The 21,956-nt window shown below is 43.8% G+C and overlaps 1 protein-coding gene across 2 annotated transcripts in view; it reads right to left on the bottom strand.

Moving 5' to 3' along the window:
- Positions 1 to 21,956, bottom strand: part of LOC140728838 (excitatory amino acid transporter 1-like) — a 118,964-nt gene that overhangs the window by 42,575 nt on the left and 54,433 nt on the right. The window lies entirely within an intron of this gene.

Here is a 21,956-nt window from a genome sequence, read left to right as displayed (position 1 = left end):
AATTTCAGCATTCTCTGCAAGGAGTCTCTACATCCTCCACGTGAAATGCTTGGGGTTTCCCTGGGTCCTCCAGTTTCCTCCATAGTCGAATTAACCTACTGGGTAGTTTAATTGCCAATTGCTCACAGTGGGGTAGAGCTGCTCAACGAGCTGGAAGGGCTTACTCTGTGCTAGATAAAATAAATACACAACCCTGCACTATCATTCTTCAACCAAGTCTATGCTGTACCTTGGATCCCATGTGTGATATATCCTCTCGACCAGTTGGACCATCAACATCAGGGGTTGCATAAAAAGAGCTACTTTTCAATCAAGACCGCAATCGAGATTTAAAAGGCAAAGCTTCGTGGCAGTTTCTCTGGATTTGCAGAGTGACCATTCAACAAGAGGGATTCATTAGAAAGGGTAACTCAAGTGCAGCAGAGTGGCCATTCTTTGCAGTGAGTCAGATTTAGAGTGGCTTGGGCAAGGTAAAGTATCTGGGAAATTTCACTCCTCCTCTTCTTATTTGTTCATTCCTTATCTGTTAGGGCAGAGTAGTGTAGTGAAAATGGCTCCAGGGCAGTGTTTTGTACTGTGTGTGGGATGGGGGAAGTCTGGGAGATTTTTAGTCTCCTGGAATAAACACATCTGCAGCTCCTGAGAGGATGGAACAAGGAACTGGAACTGCAGCTCGATGACCTTCAACTCATACAGGAGAATGAGGATGTGATAACGGGAGCTACAGGGAGGTAGTAACCCTCAGATTGCAGGAGACAGACTGCAATCTGTTGACAGACTGGCTGGCTGTCAGGACGGGAAATGTACTCCTGTGGTCATTTCCCTCAACACCAACTATAAAACTTTAGGTACTAAAGCAGGGTGGGGGGGCACAGTCTCAGGGCCTCTGGTGCTGTGGCTCAATAGGGCAGAGAGGTGACAAGAACTGCAGTGCAGATAGGAGATTCCATGGTCAGAATAACAGAAACAAGATTCTCTGGGTGTGATAGAGGCACCCGGATGACATGTTGCCTCCCAGGTGCCAGGGTCAGGGATGTCTTGCATCAGGTCCATGGCATTCTCAAGGGTGAGGATGAGCAGCCAGAAGTTTTTGTCATCCTGAAGAGAGATTTCAGGGAGCTAAGGTAGAAAACTGAAGGAAGGACCTTCAGGATAGTAATCCTGGATTGCTGCCAGTGAGTGCCATACGCCAGTGAGGGTAAACATAGGATAATTTGGCAGGTCAATGTGTGACTGAGGAACTGGTGCAGGGGGCAGGGGTCTAGATTTATGGATCATTGGGATCTCTTCTGGGGAATGTATGACTTGTAGAAAAGGTCAGGGTTACACCTGAACTCAAGGGGGTCCAATATCCTTGTGGGCCTTCATCCTTAGCACAATCACTCCAGTTCCCATCTCCCGCCCAAATTAGTTTAAACCCTCCTTGTGCTAAGGATAAAGTAGTTGGTTTACAAACAAAGGCAATGTGTAGACAGACTCCTAGCAAACAAAGGCTGATAATAGGGCAAAATTGCAGTCAACAGGATAAGACCATAAGACAATGGAGCAGAAGTTGGCCATTCGGCCCATCGTCTGCTCCACCATTTCATCATGAGCTGATCCAATCTCCCCTTTAGTCCCATTCCCCCACTTTCTCACCATAACCTTTGATGCCCTGACTACTCAGATACCTATCAATCTCTACCTTAAATACACCCAATGACCCGGCCTCCACTGCTGCCCGCAGCAACAAATTCCATAGATTCACCACCCTCTGGCTAAAAATTTTTTTTCACATCTCTGTTCTGAATGGGCGCCCTGCAATCCTTAAGTCATGTCCTCTCGTACTAGACTCCTCCACCATGGGAAACAACTTTGCCACATCCATTCTGTCCATGCCTTTCAACATTCGAAATGTTTCAATGAGGTCCCTCGTCATTCTTCTAAACTCCAAGGAGTACAGTCCAAGAGTGGTCAAACGTTCCTCAGATGTTAACCCTCTCATTCCCAGAATCATTCTAGTGAATCTTCTCTGAACCCTCTCCAATGTCAGCACATCTTTTCTTAAATAAGGAGCCCAAAACTGCACACGGTATTCCAAGTGAGGTCTTACCAGTGCCTTACAGAGCCTCAACATCACATCCCTGCTCCTATACTCTATTCCTCTAGAAATGAATGCCAACATTGTACTCGCCTTATTCACTACCGACTCAACCTGGAGGTTAACCTTAAGGGTATCCTGCACAAGGACTCCCAAGTCCCATTGCATCTCAGAACTTTGAATTCTCTCCCCATTTAAATAGTAGTCTGCCCGTTTATTTCTTCTACCAAAGGGCATGACTGTACACTTTCCGACATTGTAATTCATTTGCCACTTCTTTGCCCATTCCTTCAATCTATCCAAGCCTCCCTGCAGACTCTCTGTTTCCTCAGCACTACCAGCCCCTCCACCTATCTTTGTATCATCAGCAAACTTAGCCACAAAGCCATCTATTCCATAATCCAAATCGTCGATATACAACGTAAAAAGAAGCGGCCCCAACACGGACCTCTGTGGAACACCACTGGTAACCGGCAGCCAACCAGAATGGGATCCCTTTATTCCCACTCTCTATTTCCTGCCAATCAGCCAACGCTCTATCCACGTATGTATTTTTCCCGTAATTCCATGGGCTCTTATCTTGTTTAGCAGCCTTGTGTGCGGCACCTTGTCAAAGGCCTTCTGAAAATCCAAATACACAACATCCACTGCATCTCCCTTGTCTAGCCTACTTGTAATTTCCTAAAAAAATTGCACTAGGTTTGTCAGGCAGGATTTTCCTTTAAGGAAACCGTGCTGAGTTCTGCCTATTTTGTCATATGCCTCCAGGTACTCCGTAACCTCAACCTTGACAATCGACTCCAACAACTTCCCAACCACCGATATCAAGCTAACAAGTCTATTCCCCCTCCCCCCACTACTTTCAAATCTCTTACTATCTTTCCTTTCAGTTAGTCCTGACGAAGGGTCTCGGCCCAAAACATCGACAGTTCTTCTCCTTATAGATGCTGCCTGGCCTGCTGTGTTCCACCAGCATTTTATGTGTGTTGCAGGTCTATAATTTCCTTTTTGCTTCCTTGCCCCATTCTTAAATAGTGGAGTGACATTTGCAATCTTCCAGTCCTCTGGAACCAGACCAGAATATATCGACTTCTGAAAGATCATTGCTAATGCCTCCACAATCTCCACTGCTACTTACTTCAGAACACGAGGGTGCATTGCATCTGGTCCGGGAGATTTATCTACCCTTAGACTATTCAGCTTCCTGAGTACTTTCTCTGTCGTAATTGTGTCTGCACATATTTCTCTTCCCTGACACCCTTGAATGTCCGTATATTGCTGATGTCTTCCTCAGTGAAGACTGATGCAAAATACTCGTTTAGTTCCTCCGCCATCTCCTTATCTCTCTACAATTTCTCCAGCATCATTTTCTATTGGTCCTATATCTACTCTCACCTGTCTTTTATTCTTTCTATACTTGAAAAAGCTTTTAGTATCCTCTTTGATATTATTTGCTAGCTTCCTTTCATAGTTCATCTTTTCCCTCTTAATGACCTTCTTAGTTTCCTTTTGTAAGCTTTTAAAAACTTCCCAATCCTCTGTCTTCCCACTAATTTTTGCTTCCTTGTATGCCCTCTGCTTTGCTTTTACTTTGGCTTTGACTTCTCTTGTCAGCCATGGTTGCATCCTTTTTCCATTTGAAAATTTCTTCTCCTTTGGAATATATCTGTCTTGCACCTTCCTCACTTCTCGCATAAACTCCAGCCACTGCTACTCTGCCGTCCTTCCTGCTGGTGCCCCTTACCAGTCTACCTTGGCCAGTTCCTCTCTCATCCCACTGTAATTTCCTTTACTCCACTGAAATACCAACATATCGGATTTTGGCTTCTCTTTTTCAAATTTCACAGTGAACTCACTCATGTTGTGATCACTGCCTCCTAAGGGTTCCTTCACTTCCATCTCTCTAATCACCTCTGGTTCATTACACAACACCCAATCCACTACAGCCGATCCCCTAGTGGGCTCAACAACAAGCTGTTCTAAAAAGCCATCTCGTAGGCATTCTACAAATTCTCTCTCTTGAGATCCTGTGCCGACCTGATTTTCCCAATCCACTCGCATGTTAAATCCCCCACAATTATCATAACACTGCCCTTCTGGCAAGCCTTTTCTATTTCCTGTTGTAATTTGTAGTCCACATCACTGCAGCTGTTTGGAGCTTTTTGGATAACTTGCAATGTAAAAGGTGGACAAAATTGAAAAGGGTGAATACAGAACTAAAGGTGTTATATCTGAATACATACAGTATACAGAATAAGGTCGATAAACTTGTAGCATAGTTACAGATTGCCAAGTATGATGTTGTAAGAATCACTGAATTATGGCTGAAAGAAGATTATAGCTGGGAGCTTTTGTTAAAGGATACACATTGTATTGAAAGGACAGGCTGGAGAGGATCGGGTAGCTCTGTTGGTAAAAAAAAATTAAATCAAATCATTGGAAAGAGATGACAAAAGGTTGGAAGGTGTTGATTTGTTGTGGGTACAACTAAGGAAATGCAAAGGTAAAAAGTCCCTGATGGGAGTTGTATAAAGACCCCAAACAGTAGCAAGATGTGGTCTACAAATTACAAAGGGAGATAGAAAATGCATGCCAAAAGGGCAATGTTACTATAGTCATGGGGGATTTTATAATGCAGGTAGATTGGGAAAATCAGGTTGGTGCTGGATCCCAAGAGGGGAAATTTCTAGAATGCCTATGAGATGATTTGTTTTGAAGCAGCACATGGTTAAGCTCACTAAGGGACCAGCTGTTCTGGACTGGGTGTTGTGCATTGAATCAGAATTGATCAGAGGGCTTAAGATAAAAGAACCCAAAGGGGAAATTGATCATAATATGATCAAGTTCACACTGACATTAAAGTCAGGTGAAGCTAAACTCAGATGTATCAGTATTACCGTGGAATAAAGGAAATTTACAGAGGCATGAGAGAGGAGTTGGGCAGAATTGATTGGAAAAGAACACTGGCAGGGATGATGGCAGACCAGCAATGGTTTGGATTTCCTGGAAGCAATTTGGAAGGTGCAGAATATATACATCCTTAAGAGGAAGAAGTATTCTAAAGGCAAAGTGACACAACTACATAAGAACCTAAGAAATAGGAGCAGGAGTAGGCCATCAAGCCAGCCCCGCCATTCAATAAGATCATGGCTGATCGGTCTGTAAACTCAGCTCCATCTACCTGCCTTTTCCCCATAACCCTTAATTCCCTTACCATGTAAAAACTGTTTCTTAAATATATTTATTGAAGAAGCTTCTACTGCTTCCCTGGGCAGAGAATTCCACAAATTCACCACTCTCTGGGAAAAACAATTTCTCCTCATCTCCATCCTAAACCTTCTCCCCTGAATCTTGAGGCAACGTCCCTTAGTTCTAGTCTCACCTACCAGTGGAATCAACTTTCCTACTTCTATCTTATCTATCCCTTTCAAAAATTTGTATGTTTCTATAAGATCCCCTCTCATTCTTCTGAATTCCAGACCATCTAGTCCCAGGCGACTCAATCTCTCCTCATAGGTTAACCCCTTCATCCCTGGAATCAACCTGGTGAACTCCTCTGCACTGCCTCCAAAGCCAGTATATCCTTCCTTAAGTATGGAGACCAGAACTGCACACAGTACTCCAGGTGCGACCTCACCAGTACGCTATATAGTTGCAGCATAACCTCCATGCTTTTGAATTCAATCCCTCTAGCAATAAAAGCCAACATTCCGTTTGCCTTCTTAATAACCTGTTGTTCCTGCAAGCCATCTTTTTGTGATTCATGAACAAGCACTCCCAAGTCCCTATGAACAACAGCATGCTCCAATCTTTCACCATTTAAATAATAATCTGCTGTTCTATTATTCCTTCCAAAGTGGATGATCTTGCATTTACCAACATTGTATTCCATCTGCTAGACCTTGGCCCACTCACTTAACCTATCTATATCCCTCTGCAGACTCTCCACATCCTCTGTACAATTTGCTTTTCCACTCAGTTTAGTGTCATCAGCAAATTTTGCTACTCTACACTCAGTCCCCTCTTCCAAATCATCAATGTAAATGGTAAACAGCTGCGGGCCCAGCACCGACCCCTGCGGCACCTCACTCACCAGTGACTGCCAACAGGAGAAACACCCATTTATACCAACTCTCTGCCTTCTATTGGTTAACCAATCCAATATCCATGCCAATACACTTCCTCTAACTCCATGCATCCATATTTTATTTATAAGTCTCTTGTGCAGCACCTCATCGAATGCCTTCTGGAAATCCAAGTATACGACATCCACCTGTTCCCCTTTATCCACTGCACTCATTATGTCTTCAAAGAACTCCTGTAAGTTTGTCAAACAGGACCTGCCTTTCTGAATCCATGCTACATCTGTCTAATGGAACCACTCCTTTCTAAATTTTCACTATTTCTTCCTTAATGACAGCTTCAAGCATTTCTCCCACTACAGATGTTAAGCTAACTGGCCTATAGTTGCCCGTCTTGCCTACATCCTTTTTCAAAAAGTGATGTGACATTTGCTGTCTTCCAATCTGCTGGGACCAGCCCAGAGTCTAGAGAGTTTTAATAAATGATTACCAATGTGTCTAATATAACCTTCGCAAATTCCCTCAGCATCCTGGGATGCATCCCATCAGGACCAGGGGACTTACCTACCCTCAGGCCCTCTAGTTTGCTCATCACTATCTCTTTAGTGACATTGATTTTATCGAGGTCCTCACCTCCCATTTCATCCATAACATCCTTCTTTGGCATATTAGATGTGTTCTCCACCGTGAAGACTGTCACAAAATAGTTATTCAATGCCTCAGCCATTTCTTTATCACCCAATATCAATAACCCCTTCTCGTCCTCCAGGGGACTAACATTGACTTTAGCCGCCCTCTTCCGCTTTATATATTTATAAAAACTTCTGCTATCTGTTTTTATATTTTGTGCTAAGTTACTTCCATACTCTATCTTCCCTTTCCTTATTTCTTGTTCAGTTGTTCTTTGTTGCTTTTTAAAGTTTTCCCAATCCTCCAGTCTCCCACTATCCTTCGCGACTTTGTACACATGAGCTTTTAATTTGATACTATCTTTGATTTCCTTAGTTGTCCAAGGCTGGCTCTCCCCACACTTACTGTCCTTACTTTTGACTGGAATATACTTCTGTTGAGCACTGTGAAAAATCTCTTTGAAAGTATTCCACTGTTCCTCAACTGTCCTACCAAATAGCCTGTGTTCCCAATCCACATTAGCCAACTCCTCCCTCATCCCATTGTTCAAGCATAATACACTAGTTTTAGATCTACTTCATCCTCCATCCATATGCAAAATTGGATTATACAATGATCACTCTTTCCAAGAGGATCCCTGACTACAAGATCGTTGATCTTACCTGTCTCATTGCACAGGACTAGATCTAAGATAGTATTTTCCCTTGTAGGTTCACTAACATGCTGCTCAAGAAAGCCATCACAGATGCATTCTATGAAGTTCTCCTCAAGACTTCTTTGACGAACCTGATTCACCCAATCTATGTGGAAGTTAAAATTCCCCATGACAACTGCTATTCTGTTCCTACAAGCTTCAGTTATTTCTTAGTTAGTCACCTCGGCCACTGCAATATTTTCATTAGGTATCCTATAGACAACACCCACCAGTGATTCTTTTCCCTTTACTATTCTTAATCTCAAACAGATGGACTCAACATTCTGCTCCATAGATCTTATATCATCTCTCACAATCGCCCTGATGTTATCCTTAATTAAGAGCGCCACCCCACCTCCTTTGCCTTCCTGTCTATCTTTCCATATTACCTGATACCCTTGGATATTTAATTCCCAGTCATCTCCACCTTGCAACTGTGGCTAACAAGAGAAGTCAAAGCCAACATAAAAGCCAAAGAGAGGGCATATAACAGAGCAAAAATTAGTGGGAAGTTAGAGGATTAGGAAGCATTTAAAAACCAACAGAAGACAACTAAAAAAGTCATTAAGAAGGAAAAGATAGAATACAAAAGAAAGCTGCCCAATAATATTAAAGAGCAAACCAAAGGTTTCTCAGGCACATAAAGTTCAAAGTAAAATTTATTATCAGAGTACATGTATATCACCACATACAACACTCTGTATCTTCTTCTGTGGGAAATCTACAGAACAGTAACTGTAAACAGGATCAATGGACCACAAACTGTGTAAATGCAGGATGCTTATGTGAGAATGCTGTTCTTCGACTACAGTTCAGCATTCAACACCATAATTCCCCCCAGGCTCAACAAGAAACTCCGAGACCTCGGCCTTCACCCTGCCTTGTGTAACTGGATCCTGGACTTCCTGTCAGATCGCCAGCAAGTGTTAAGAGTGGACTCCCTCATGTCTGACCCTCAACACAGATACCCCTCAGGGCTGTGTCCTAAGCCCCCTCCTTTACTCTCTGTATACCCATGACTGTGTCCCCACCCACTGCTAAGTAAATTTGCTGGTGATACTACATTGATTGGCCTAATCTCAAATAATAATGAGGCAGCCTACAGAGAAGTCATCATCCTAACACAGTGATGTTAAGAAAACAACCTCTACCTCAATGTCATAAAATCAAAGGAGCTGGATTACAGGAGGAATGGAGATAGGCTAACCGCAATAGACATCAATGGATCTGGGGTTGAGTGGGTGAACAGCTTTAGGGATCTGGAGCTGTGGCTTGATGACCTACAGCTTATTAGGGAAAGTGAGCAGGAGATAGATAGGAGCTACAGGGAGTTGATTACCCCTGAGGCTGCAGGAGTTAGATAAGTGGGTGACTGTCAGGGAAGGGAAGGGAAGAGCTCAGATAGTAGAGAACACCCCTGTCACCATCCCCCTCAGTAATCGTTATCTTGTTTTGGATATGGCTGGGGGGGGGGGGGGGGTGACCTGACAGAGGATGACCACAGCAATCGGGTCTCTGGCACTGAGCCTGGTTCCATGGTGCAGAAGGCAGAGAGGAAGATGAGGAATGTGGTAGTCACGGGGGATTCCATAGTGAGGAGACTAGACAGGTGTACCTGTCAGCCTGATAGAGATACAAGCATGGTGTGTTGCCTCCCAGGTGCCAGGGTACAGGATGTCTCAGATTGGGTCCAGAATATTCTGAAGGGAGAGGGCGAGCAGCCAGCTGTCTTGGTACATGTTGGTACCAATGACATAGAGAGGAAAAGGGAGGAGGTCCTGAAGAGAGATTTCCGGGAGTTAGGAAGGAAGCTGAGAAGCAGGACCTCCAGGGTAGTAATCTCAGGATTGCTACCTGTACCACATGCCAATGAGCATAGGAATAGCATGATCAGGCATATTAATCTGTGTCTGAGAGACTGGTGTAGGGGGCAGGACTTTGGGTTCCTGGATCATTGGGGCATCTTCTGGGGGAGGTACGACCTGTACAAAAAGGATGAGTTACATCTGAACCCAAAGGGGTCCAACGTCCAAGCAGGCAAGTTTAATAGAGCTGTTAGGGAGGGTTTAAACTAATTTGGCAGGGGGATGGGAACCGGAGTGACAGGGCTGAGGAAGGGGAAAACAGAAATAAATCAAAGAAAGCATGCAACAGAGATGATAGAAAGGACAGGGAGGAGATGAGGCATAATCACAGCCAGTGGGATGAGTTACAGGGCAATAGAGGCGTGGTACAGTTAAAACAGAAAGCAACAAATACTGGACTGAAAGTGTTATATTTGAATGCCCGCAGCATAAGAAATAAAATGGACGATCTCGAAATTTAACTACAGATTGGCAAGTATGATGTTGTGGCCATCTCTGAAACTTGGCTAAAGGATGGCTGCCATTGGGAGCTGAATATCCAAGGACGTGGAAGAATAGGACCTATCAAGTGTGACAGTGGGAAAGTGTGTAGGGAACCAGAGGAAATAGGAGAGTACTTCATGAATACTTTACTTCAGTATTCACTATGGAAAAGGATCTTGGTGACTGTAGTGATGACTTGCAGCAGACTGAAAAGCTTGAGCATGTAGATATTAAGAAAGAGGGTGTGCTGGAGCTTTTGGAAAGCATCAAGTTGGATAAGTCACCGGGACCGGACGAAATGTACCCCAGGCTGTGGGAGGCGAGGGAGGCAATTGCTGAGCCTCTGGCGATGATCTTTGCATCATCAATGGGGACGGGAGAGGTTCCAGAGGATTGAAGGGTTGCAGATGTTGTTCCTTTATTCAAGAAATGGAGTAGAGATAGCCCAGGAAGTTATAGACCAGTGAGTCTTACCTCAGTGGTTGGTAAGTTGATGGAGAAGATCCTGAGAGGCAGGATTTATGAACATTTGGAGCGTATAATATGATTAGGAGTAGTCAGCATGGCTTTGTCAAGCGCAGGTCGTTCCTTATGAGCCTGATTGGATTTTTTGAGTATGTCTCTAAAGACATTGATGAATGAAAAGCAGAAGATGTAGTGTACATGGATTTCAGCAAGGCATTTGATAAGGTACCCCATGCAAGGCTTATTGAGAAAATGAGAAGGCATGGGATCCAAGGGGACATTGCTTTGTGGAGCCAGAACTGGCTTGCCCACAGTAAGCAAAGAGTGGTTGTAGACGGGTCATATCTGCAGGGAGGTCAGTCACCAGTGGAGTGCCTCAGGGATTTGTTCCAGGACCCTTACTCTTTGTGATTTTTATAAATGACCTGGATGAGGAAGTGGAGGGATGGGTTAGTAAGTTTGCTGATGACACAAAGGTTGGAGGTGTTGTGGATAGTGTGGAGGGCTGTCAGATGTTACAGCAGGACATTGATTGGATGCAAAACTGGGCTGCAAAGTGACAGATGGAGTTCAACCCAGATAAGTGTGAAGTGGTTCATTTTGGTAGGTCAAATATGATGGCAGAATATAGTATTAATGGTAAGACTCTTGGCAGTGTGGAGGATCAGAGGGTTCTTGGGGTCCAAGTCCATAGGACGCTCAAAGAAGCTGAGCAGGTTGACTCTGTGGTTAAGAAAGCACATGGTGTAATGGCCATTATCAATCTTGGAATTGAATTTAGGAGCTGAGAGGTAATGTTGCAGCTATATAGGACTCTGGGCAGACCCCACTTGGAGTACTGTGCTCAGTTCTGGTCACCTCACTACAGGAAGGATGTGGAAGCCATAGAAAGGGTGCAGAGGAGATTTACAAGGATGTTGCCTGGATTGGGGAGCATGCCGTATGAGAATAGGTTGAGTGAGCTCGGCCTTTTCTCCTTGGAGCTACGGAGGATGAGAGGTGACCTGATAGAGGTGTACAAGATGATGAGAGGCATTGATCATGTGGATAGTCAGAGGCTTTTTCCCAGGGCTGAAATGGTTGCCACAAGAGGACACAGGTTTAAGATGCTGGGGAGTAGGTACAGAGGGTATGTCAGGGGTAAGTTTTTACTCAGAGAGTGGTAAGTGTGTCAAATGGGCTGCCGGCAACAGTGGTGGAGGTGGATACGATAGGGTCTTTAAAGAGGCTTTTAGATAGGTACATGGAGCTTAGAAAAATAGAGGGCTATAGGTAAACCTAGTAATTTCTAAGGTAGGGACATGTTCAGCACAACTTTGTGGGCTGAAGGGCCTGTAATGTGCTGTAGGTTTTCTATGTTTCTATGATATATGGTTTAATGGAAAGATAGGTTAGTAGGCAGAGGGGATGATGTGGCCCTGTGTATAAGAAATAATATTAAATCATTAGAAAGTGATGACATAGGATAGGAAGGTGTAGAGTCTCTGTGGGTTGAGTTAAGAAATGGCAAGGGTAAAAGGACACTAATGGCAGTTGTATACAGGCCTCCAAACAGCAGCCAAGATGTGGATTACAAATTACAGCAGGAGATAGAAAACGCGTGTCAGAAGGACAAGGTCATGATAATCGTTGGGGATTTTAACATGAAAGTGGATTGGGAGTACCAAACCTCAAGAGAGAATTTGCAGAAATTCTAATTCTAAGGGATGGTTTTTAAGAACAGCTTGTTGTTGAGCCCACTAGGGGATCAGCTGCGCAAGATTGGGTGTTGTGCGATGATCTGGAGGTGATAAGAGAGGTTCAGGTTAAGGAACCCTAAGGGTACTGTGATCACAATATGATCAAGTTCACTTTACAACTCCTCCCTCGGAGTGTCAGACACCCTGAGCCAATAGGCTGGTCCTGGACTTATTTCCACTTGGCATGATTAACTTATTATTATTTAATTATTTATGGTTTTATGTTGCTATATTTCTTCACTATTCTTGGGTGATGCGGCTGTAATGAAACCCAATTTCCCTCGGGATCAATAAAGTATGTCTGTCTGTCTGACTTTGAAATTTGAGAAGAAGAAACTAAAATCCAAAGTGTCGGTATTTCAGTGGAATAAAGGAAATTCCAATGGCATGAGAGGGGAACTGGCCAAAGTTGACTGGAAAGGGATGCTTGCAGGAAGGACAGCAGAGCAGCAATGGCTGGAGTTCCTGCGAAAATGAGGGAAGTGCAAGACAGATATATTCCAAATAAGAAGAAATTTTCAAATGAAAGAATGACACTACCGTGGCTGACAAGTGACGTCAGAGCCGAAGTAAAAGCAGAAGAAAGGAACCAAAGCTAGTGGGAAGATAGAGGATTGGGAAGCTTTTAAAAACTTGCATTAGAAAACTAAGAAGGTCATTTGGAAGGAAAAGATGAATTATGAAAGGAAGCTGGTGACTAACATCAAAGAAGATACTAAAAGCTTTTTTAAAATATATAAAGGGTAAAAAAGAGTCGAGGGTAGATATAGGACCAATAGAAAATGACGCTGGAGATATTGTAATGAGAGACGTGGAGATGGCACAGGAACGGAATGTGTATTTTGCATTAGTATTCACAGTGGAAGACATCTGCAGTATACCAGAGATTTAAGAGTGTCAGGGAAATGAAGTTTTGTGCAGTGAAAATTACAACTGACAAGGTGCTCAGGAAGCTTAATGATCTGAGGGTGGATAAATCTCCCGGACCTGATGGAATGCACCCTCAGGTGCTGAAGGAAGTAGCTGGAGAGACTGTGGAGGCATTAACAATGATCTTTCAAGAATCGATAGATTCTGGCATTGTACCAGATGACTGGAAAATTGCAAATGTTATTCCGCTATTTAAGAAGGGTGGGAGGCAGCCGAAAGGAAACTATAGATCTGTTAGCCTGACAACAGTGGTTGGGAAGTTGCTGGAATTGATTGTTAGGGATGAGATTATGGAGTACCTGGAGGCACACGACAAGACAGGCCAAAGCCAGCATCGTTTCCTGAAAGGAATATCCTGCCTGACTAACCTACTGCAATTCTCTGAGGAAATTACAAGCAGAGTAGACAAAGGAGATGCAGTAGATGCTGTGTACAGTACTTGGATTTTCAGAAGGCCTTTGACAAGGTGCCGCACATGAGGCTGCTTAGCAAGCTAAGAGCTCATGGAATTACAGGGAAATTACTAACATGGGTACACCATTGGCTGATCGGCAGAAAACAGAGAGTGGGAATAAAAGGATCATATTCTGGTTGGCTGCCAGTTACCAGTGGAGTTCCACAGGGGTCGGTGTTGGGACCACTGCTTTTTACGATGTATGTCAATGATTTGGACTATGGGATTAATGGATTTGTGGCTCAACTTGCCAATGATACAAAGAGGAGGAGTGGGTAGTGTTGAGAAAACAGAGAGCCTGCAGAGAGATTTGGGTAGTTTAGGGGATTGGGCAAAGAAGTGGCAAATGAAATACAATGTTGGAAAGTGTATGGTCATGCACTTTGGTGGAAGAAATAAACAGGCTGGCCATTATTTAGATTGGGAGAGAATACAAAATGTAGAAATGCGAAAGAACTTGGGAGTCCTTGTGCAGGATACCCTAAAAGTTGAGTCGGTGGTGAAGAAGGCAAATGCAATGTTGGTATTCATTTCTAGAGGTATAGAATATAAGAGAAGGGATGTGATGTTGAGTTTCTATAAGGCACTCGTGAGACCATACTTGGAGAATTGTGTGCAGTTTTGGGTTCCTTATTTTAAAAAGGATATTCTGACTGTGGATGAACCAGGAGGTATGTCATCTGCTGAAGGCTAGATCTGTGGCATTCAAGTCTGGCAACCCAGGCCTGTACCAGAAAACCAGGTATGATATGCGGAGGGCTATTTCAAGGGTGAAGAGACAATTTCGAATGAAGTTGGAGGCAACATCGGATGCGCGGCAACTCTGACAGGGTCTGCAATATATTACTTCCTACAAAGCGAAACCCAATAGCAACGATGCTTCACTACCAGATGAACTGAACACCTTCTATGCCCACTTTGAAAGGGAGAACACAACTACAGCTGTGACCCTGTGATCTCAGCCTCAGAGGCCGATGTTAGGCTGTCTTTAAAGAGTGTAAACTCTCGCAAGGCAGATGGTCCCGATGGAGTACCTGGTAAGACTCTGAAAACTTGTGCCAACCAATTAGCGGGAGTATTCAAGGACATTTTCAACCTCTCACTGCTACAGGCAGAAGTTCCCACTTACTTCAAAAAGGCAACAATCATACCAGAGCCTAAGAAGAATAAAGTGGGCTTCCTTAATGATTATCACCCAGTAGCACTCACATCGACAGTGATGAAATGCTTTGAGAGGTTGGTCATGACCAGACTGAACTCCTGCCTCAGCAAGGACCTGGACCCACTGCAATTTGCCTATCACCATAATAGGTCAACGGCAGATGCTTTAGACCACCCGGACAACACATACACCTACATCAGGATACTGTTCATCAACTATAGCTCAGCATTTAGTACTATCATTCCCACAATCCTGGTTGAGAAGTTGCAGAACCTGGGCCTCTGTACCTCCATCTGTAATTGGATCCTCGACTTCCTAACCAGAAGAGCACAGTCTGTGCAGATTGGTGATAACATATCCTCCTCACTGACAATCAACGCTGGCGCAACTCAGGGGTGTGTGCTTAGCCCACCACTCTACTTTCTGTATACACATGACTGTGTGGCTAGGCATCATTCAAATACCATCTGCAAATTTGCTGATAATACATCCATTGTTGGTAGAATCTCAGGTGGTGATGAGAGGGCGTACAGGAGTGAGATATACCGACTAGTGGAGCGGTGCTGCAGCACCTACCTGGCACTCAACGTCAGTAAAACAAGAAAGCTGATTATGAACATCAGGAAGGGTAAGACGAAGGAACACGTACCAATCCTCATACTGTCCACAACACCTCTAATCTTAGTGACATCAGCAAATTTGCTGATCCAATTTACCACATTATCATCTAGATCATTGATATAGACAACAAACAACAATAGTCCCAACACAGATCCCCGAAGCACACCACTAGTCACAGTCCTCCAGTCTGAGAAGCAATCATCCACTACCACTCTCTGTCTTCTCCCACACAGCCAATTTTGAATCCAGTTTACAACCTCTCCATGGATACCTAGTGTCTGAACCTCCTGAACTAACCTCCCATGTGGGACCTTGTCAAATGCCTTACTAAAGTCCATGTGGACAACATCCACAACCTTTCCTTCATCTACTTTTTTGGTAACCTCCTCGAAAAACCCTACAAGATTCGTTAAACATGATCTACCATGCACAAAGCTATGCTGACTTTCCTTAATCAGCCCTTGGCTGTCCAAATACTTGTTTATCCGGTCTCTCAGAACACCTTCCAATAATTTACCTACTACTGATGTCAGGCACACCGGCCTGTAATTACTTGGTTTACTCTTGGAGCCTTTTTTAATCAATGGAACGACATAAGCTACCCTCCAATCCTCTGGCGCTGCACCCGTGGCTAAGGGCATTTTAAATATTTCTGCCAGGGTCCCTGCAATTTCTGCACTAGTGTCTCTCAAGGTCCAAGGAAATATCATGTCAGGCCCAGGGATTTATCTACCTTTATTCACTGTAAGGCAGCAAGCACCTCCTCCTCTTTAATCTCTGTATGTTCCATGACACTACTGCTTGTTTCCTTTCCTTCCATATATGCTATGCCAGTTTTCTGAGTAAATACTGATGCAAAAAAACTGTTTAAGATCTCCCCCATCTCGTGAGGCTCCACACATAGATGACCACTCTGATCTTCTAGGGGACCAATTTTGTCCCTTACTAACCTTTCACTCTTAATATACTTGCAGAAACCCTTCGGGTTTACCTTCACATTATCTGCCAAAGCAACCTCATGTCTTCTTTTTGACTTCCTGATTTCCTTCTTTAGTATTTTCTTACATTTTCTATACTGTTCAAGTACCTCATTTGTTCCTTGTTGCCTATACCTGCTATACACCTCTCTCTTTTTCTTAACCAGATCGCCAATATCCCTTGAAAACCAAGGTTCCCTATGCCTGTTAACTTTGCCTTTAATGCTGGCAGGAACATGCAAACTCTGCACTCTCAAAATTTCGCCTTTGAAGGCTTTCCACTTACTGAACACATCCTTGCCAGAAAACAACCTATCCCAATCCACTCTTCCTAGATCCTTCCTCATCTCCACAAAATTGGCCCTTCTCCAATTTAGAACCTCAACTCGAAGACCAGACCTATCTTTATCTATAATTAACTTGAAACTAATGACATTATGGTCACTGGACCCAAAATGTTCATCTACACATATTTCTGTCACCTTACCTGTCTGGTTCCCTAATAGGAGATCAAGTATTGCATCCTCTCTTATAGGTACCTTTGATTTAGAAAACTTTCCTGAACACATTTGACAAACCCCAAGCCATCTAGCCCTTTCACAGTGTGGGAGTCCCAGTCAATATGTGGAAAGTTAAAATCCCCTACTATTACAACTCTCTGTTTCTTACATTGGTCTGCTATCTCTGTACAGATTTGCTCCTCCAATTCTCTCTGACTATGGGGTGGTCTATAATACAACCCTATTAGTGTGGTCACACCTTTCCTGTTTCTCAGCTCCACCCATATGGCCTCTGTAGACAAGCCCTCCGGGCTGTCCTGTCTACGCACAGCTGGGATATTTTCCCTGACTAGTAATGCCACTCCACCCCATTTCATCCCTCCCCCTCTATCACATCTGAAACAACGGAACCCCAGAACATTAAGCTGCCAGTCCTGCCCCTCCTGCAACCAAGTCTCACTAATAGCAATAATGTCATAATCCCACATGCCAATCCACGCTCCAAGCTCATCTGCTTTACCTACAATACTCCTTGCATTGAAATAGATGCACCTGAGAACATTTCTATCATGTACAAACCTTTGATTTCTGTCTATACTTGCAGTCCTCGCATGACCTTTATCCTCCTCCACCTCACTATCTGCTCTAACACTCTGGTTCCCCTCCCCCTGCAAATCTAGTTTAAATCCCCCCCCTCCCGGAGCAGCACTAGCAAATCTACCCGCAAGGATGTTAGTCCCCCTCCAATTCAGGTGCAAACCATCCCGTCGGAACAGGTCCCACCTTCCCTGGAACAAAGCTCAATTGTCTAGAAACATGAAGCCCTCCCTCCTGCACCATCTCCTTAGGCACGTATTTAGCTACATTATCTTCCTATTTCTAGCCTCACTAACATGTGGCACGGGTAGCAATCCTGAGATTGCAACCCTGGAGGTCCTGTCCTTCAACTTTGCACCCAACTCCCTAAATTCTCTTTGCAGGACCTCCTCCACCTTCCTATCCATGTCATTGGTCCCTACATGGACCACGGCATCTGGCTGTAGAACATAAAATAGTATAGCACATGATAGGCACTTTGGCCCACAATATCTGTACTGAGCATATGAGTGGTGGGTTGTTTTTCAGACTGGAGGCCTGTGACCAGTGGTGTGCCACAGGGATTGATGCCAGCTACCCTGTTGTTTGTTGTCTATATTAATGATTTGGATGAGAATGTTTAGCCAATTTGCTGATGACACTAAAATTCTTTGTGTGCACCAATTTTATCTTTTTCCATATCTATTTTAAAGCTAATGGAATGTCACTAATCTCAAAGGTTCTCCAACTGACACTTGACTCACTCACCCAGCCTGGTTTCCCAAAAGCAAATCAAATGTCCCTTTTCTCTGAGGGTCATCTACATATTATTTGAGAAAACTATCATGTAGACATAAGTAGACAAGTTCATTCATTATTTCTTAATCGAAGGAGAGGCAGTGGATGTCAGTTACTTGAATTTTCAGAAGACATTTGCCACACATGAAGCTACTTAACAAGATAAAATCCCTATATGTTATAGGAAGGATACTAGCATGGATAGAGGAATGGCTGACAGGCAGGAGGCAGTGAGTGGGAATAAAGGAGGCCTTTTCTGGTTTGCTGCCAGTGACTAGTGGTGTTCCTCAGGGGTCAGAATTGGAACTGCTACTTTTCACATTGTTTGTCAATGATTTTGATGATGGAATTGATGGCTTTGTAGCAAATTTTATGGGTGATATGAAGATAAGTGGACGGGTAGGTAGTGCTGAGGAAGCAATGCAATTGCAGCAGGACAGACAAATTGGAAGAATGAGCAAAAAAGAGGCAGATGGAATAGTGTTGGGAAATGTATGATGATACATTTTGGTAAAAGGAACAATAGTGCAAATTATTATCTAAAAGGGGAGAAAATTCAAACATCAGAGGTGCAAGGGGACTTAGGAGCCCTCGTGCAAGACTCCCAGAAGGTTAATTCACAGTTTGAGTCTGTGGTAAAGAAGGCAATGGTGCCATTTATTTCAAGGGGAATATAATATGAAAAGGAGATAAACAAGGATGGGTAACCCTAGGTAATTTAAAAGTAAGTACATGTACAGCACAGCATTGTGGGCCATAGGGCCTGTATTGTGCTGTAGGTTTTCTATGTTCTATAATGCTGAGCCTTTATAAGACACTAGTCAGGTTACATTTAAGAATATAGTCAAGTTTTGGACCCCATACCTCAGAAAGGATATGTTGTCTTTGGAGAGAGTCCAGAGGAGGTTCACGAGGATGATTCCTGGAATGAAGGGTTTAACATATGGGAGTGTTTGGCAGCTTATGGCCTGTACTCACTGGAATCTGGAAGAGTGCAGGGGGAGCTCATTGAAACCTACTGAATGTTGAAAGGACTAAATAAGGTGGATGTGGAGAGGGCTTTTCCTCTGGTGGTGGTGTCCAGAACTAGAGGGCACAGCCTCAAAATTGAAGGGAGACCTTTTAGGAGAGGTAAGGAGGAATCTTTTAAGCTAGAGAGTAGTGAATCTGTGAAATACTCTGCCACAGACTGCAGTGGAGGCCAAGTCCGTGAATATATTTAAGGTGGAAGTTGATAGTTCCTGATCGGGCAGGGAATCAAAGGATATGGTGAGAAGGCAGGCGTATGGGGTTGAGTGGGATCCAGGATCAGCCATAAGACCATAAGACAAAGGAGCAGAAATCAGCCATTCAGCCCATCAAGTCTGCTCCGCCATTTCATCATGAGCTGATCCAATCTCCCCTTTAGTCCCATTCCCCCACCTTCTCACCGTAACCTTTGATGCCCTGACTACTCAAATACCTATCAATCTCTGCCTTAAATACCCCCAATGACTTGGCCTCCACTGCCACCCGTTGCAACAAATTCCATGGATTCACCACCCTCTGGCTAAAAATTTTTTTCGCATCTCTGTTCTGAATGGGCGCCCTGCAATCCTCAAGTCATGTCCTCTTGTACTAGACTCCCCCACCATGGGAAACAACTTTGCCACATCTACTCTGTCCATGCCTTTCACCATTTGAAATGTTTCTATGAGGTTCCCCTCATTCTTCTAAACTCAAGGTGGAATGACAGAGCAGACTCGATGGGCTGAATGGCCTAATTCTGCTCCTATGTCTTATGATCTTATTTAACAAATTCTATCCCATCCAACTCTTTTCACTGTGCCAGGCACTGTTCATATGAGGGAAATTGAAATTGCCTGCTATTTATACAGCTATCTGCAATCTACATATTTGTTTTGTTAATTTCCATCATCTATAATGCAATCCCATCAATATGATTATTCCTTTCTTACTTCTAACTTCCATGTTTCTGCAGGAATATCCTCTTTAAGTACCACTTTGATGTTCTCCATAACGAAAAACCCAACTCTCCCTCTTCTCTTACCTCGTTGAAAGTGGTGTCACAGGTATATAGGATCGTAGAGAAAGCCTTTGGTACAACGGCCTTCATCAATCAATGTATTGAGTCCTGAAGAAGGGTCTTGGCCCAAAATATTAACTGTTTGTTCAATGTTGCCTGATCTGCTGAGTTCCTCCAGCATTTTGTGTGGCGCTCTGGATTTCCAGCATCTGCAGAATCTCTTGTGTTTATTGAGTACAGGAGTTAGGATGTTATGATAAAGTTATGTAAAACATTGGTGATGCCTAATTTGAAGCATTGCGAGCTGTAAGGAACTGATTATTGACTTCAGGAGAAGGAGTTGGATTGTCACCAATCACCAAGTGGGTGTATGCAAGTAGAGCTACCTTTTCAATCAAGATTTAAAAGGCAGAGATTCACAGCAGTTTCTCAGAGTTGGACTGTGACCAATCACCGAGCAGGATTCATTAGGAAGGATGAATAAAAATAACATAAATACAAACGGAACGGCCATTGTTGTGAATGGCTAGAGCTTAGCAAACTTTGGCTCATCAGGCTTCAGCAAGATCAGGATTGCATGAGGTGAAGTATCTGGTAAGTTTCCCATTTTGTTCTTAATTGTTCATTTCTCATCTATGAGGGCATAGTATTTTAATGAGAATGGCTCTGGGGCAGTGTTCTGTACTCTGTGTGGGATGTGAGACCTTCATTCTCCCGAATAAACACATCTGTACCAGGTGCATTGAGCTACAGCTCCAGGGAGAACGTATTAGGGAACTGGAACTGCAGCTCAATGACCTTCGATCCACATGGGAGAACGAGGAGGTGATAGACAGTAGCCACAGGGAAGTTGTCACCCCGAGGTTGCAGGAGACAGGTAACTGAGTGACTGTCAGGAGAAGGAAGGGAAGTACACCAGTACAGAGCCAATACACGGTACACTGGGGACCATTCCCCTCAATAATAAGTATACCACTTTAGATACTGTTGAGGGGGTTGGTCTACCGGGGAGGGATTAGAAATACAGTGACCAGGCATCTGCTACTGAGTCTGGTGCTGTGGCTCAGAAAAGCAGAGAAGTGAAGAGGTCTGCAGCAGTGAGAGGACATTCCTTAGTCAGAGGAACAGAGACAAAATTCTGTAAGGGTGATAGAAACATCCGGATGGTATGTTGCCTCCCAGGTGCCAGGATCAGGGATGTCTCAAATCGAGTCCAAGCGTTCTCAAGGGGAGGGCGAGCAGCTAGAATTCTTGGTACATATTGGCAATAATGACAAGGTGAGAACATCCTGAAGAGAGATTTTAGGGAGCTAGGTAGAAGGGTCAAAAAACAAGACCTTCAGGGTAGTAATCACTGGATTGCTGACTGTTTCGTGCATCCTAAGAATAGGATGGTTTGGTAGGTGAATGTGTGACTGAGGAACTGGTGCAGGGAACAGGGGTTCAGATTTTTGGATCATTGGAATCTCTTCTGGGAAAGGAATGACCTGCACAAAATGGATGGGTTACTCATGAACCCGAGGGAGTCCAATATCATTGTAGACAGGTTTGCCAGAGATGATTGGGAGGGTTTAAACTAATTTGACGGGAGGTGGGAACTGGAGTGATAGTGCTAAGGATGAGGTAGTTGATTTACAAACAGAGGAAATGCGTGGAGAGACTACTAGCACGCAGAGGCTGATAATAGGGCAAAATTAACCATATAACCATTACAGCATGGAAACAGGCCATCTTGGCCCTTCTAGTCCGTGCTGAATGCTTACTCCCACCTAGTCCCACCAACCTGCACTCAGCCCATAACCCGCCATTCCTTTCCTGTCCATATACCTATCCAATTTTACTTTAAATAACAATATCGAACCTGCCTCTACCAC

This window comes from Hemitrygon akajei, chromosome 6 (genome assembly GCF_048418815.1).
Source record: "Hemitrygon akajei chromosome 6, sHemAka1.3, whole genome shotgun sequence".
Taxonomy (NCBI): Eukaryota; Metazoa; Chordata; class Chondrichthyes; order Myliobatiformes; family Dasyatidae; genus Hemitrygon; species Hemitrygon akajei.
The sequence above is the reverse complement of the archived record's forward strand: the minus strand, read 5'-3'. Positions and strand labels throughout refer to the sequence as shown.